The sequence below is a fragment of the Corvus brachyrhynchos genome, unplaced genomic scaffold (genome assembly GCF_000691975.1).
Source record: "Corvus brachyrhynchos isolate BGI_N302 unplaced genomic scaffold, ASM69197v1 scaffold352, whole genome shotgun sequence".
In the NCBI taxonomy this organism is placed as follows: Eukaryota; Metazoa; Chordata; class Aves; order Passeriformes; family Corvidae; genus Corvus; species Corvus brachyrhynchos.
In genome coordinates, this window is record NW_008236631.1 from 256497 (window position 1) to 258398 (window position 1902).

Sequence of the window (1902 nt, forward strand, 5' to 3'; positions counted from 1 at the left end):
CCTGCCTTTCCACCAGGAACGGGCCCCCGAACAGGCCTGAATGGCGGGGCAGCTCGCAGAACGTCCTGCTGCGCGTTTGCTCACAATGAACAGCTGGAGCTGGGGACATGAACCTGTCTGAAAAGTAAAACAGCACACCCCTGTAACACAGTTCCCCCGCGACTCGGGGTCTGTGCACCCAGAGCAAGCCCTAGGCAAACGCTACGGATTGGCATTCAGACATTGCATTCACTTCTAATGAGAAGCAGAAAGGTGATAGCCACTCTTAAACTACAAGTAAAAAATGTCCAAATTCTTTTGAAACTTAGTCACCTCAGTGAGAACCAGAAGCTTACCTAGATAACACTGATGGTTGAAGTCCAAGAGAAGAGCACGACATACTTGGTTACTTTCAGATGCTGAATATCCTCACTGGATGCTACTGCAACATATTCTGGATTCCTGGTGAGGACCAACAGCCGAGAACTAGAACTTCAAACCCTTGAAACACTGCACCCACAAACCAGCTCCCAGCCTAAGGCTGCCTTCCTGATGGTTACTGGTAGGGTTTGGCAGTGTTTGGCTTATTCTACATAACCAATTAAAGTAATTTTAATTGCAACTACAGCAAATGGGCACAGAAAGTGTCAAGATCGCCCGTTCCAAAAACTAGTTTATTTCATTCCAGGGAGACAATGCCTCTCACATCACAGTTTAAATCAAGAGCTTTGGGGATTTGATTTTCCTTATCAACTAAAGAAGAAAAGTAACCACGCAGCGCGTGGCCCAGAGAGTTTTTACTTTGTTGGGCAACAAAGAACCCTTCAGCCAGGTTCCGTCACCAAATAACCAGGTGGTTACAGCAACCATAGCCATAAGCAGTTGCCTGATCCACAGGAGGACAGCCTCAGCCTGCAGTCACCACACACCCCCAGCTTTGCTCCAGCCTTGCCAAGCACAGCCATGCACACCAGGCCTTTGCATCCATGACTCTGCTTCTCCCCTCAGCCTGCCCAGCAGCATGCTGGTGCTACAAAACTGAGCTGGAGCTCACTCACAACTGCCCTAGATAGTAAATGTGCAAATCCTCTTATACCTCATTGCCCGTGAGCAATAAAACAAGTCTGAGAAAAGAAAAGAGTCCTTCTTGTAAATCAAAGGTGTTTAGATATTCAAAGGTTAAGAAAGGTTCCCCCCCTTCCCAACAGTGATGATTCAAGGCCCATTCGGGGCCACTGCAGACACACACCTGAACTCACCTGATATGCTCAAGCTGGGCATAAAGAGACTCTGGTCCTTAGCAAGAAAAAATGAAACAACCAACACCAGGTTCTTCCACAAACCAAAATTTATTTCAGTATTTCCATCCTTATATATACGACCCCTGAGAAAGAAGGTGAGTTGCTTCCAAAAGAGATGTCTGACACACCCCAGCTGTCCTCTTGGAAACACAAAATACCCCAAGGGGCAAATTCCGTCACCCTGGAAAGGCGTTATTTAGTGTTTGAACTGCAACCATAGATTGCTTTTTGTTTCAGCATAACTCAAAATTGTTTCTATTACAGTGAAAAGCCGTAAACTTCCAACTGAGCAATGGGTGGGGCCACAGCTCTCCGCAGACCCCTACTGTATCCCAGTACTGACCGCACCCTGGCTCTACAGGCTGGAGACCGCCGTCCAAGCCAAACAGCTCCGGTGGGCATCACCAAGGGGGTCAGGAACCAAACTCATCCGGCCAAGCTCCGCGAGGGACACCGATGCCTTGAGGCCAAGGTAAGGGCCGGGCACACCTAGAGAAGAACGGGACCAGTTAAAGCAAGCGCAAAGCGCGGGGCCCGCTCGGCCCGCGCCCGTGTTCCCGCTCCCGTCACTCCACGAGCATCCCCCTCCCGGTCCTCGCCGGCGGGAAATAGCGCGCGCGCA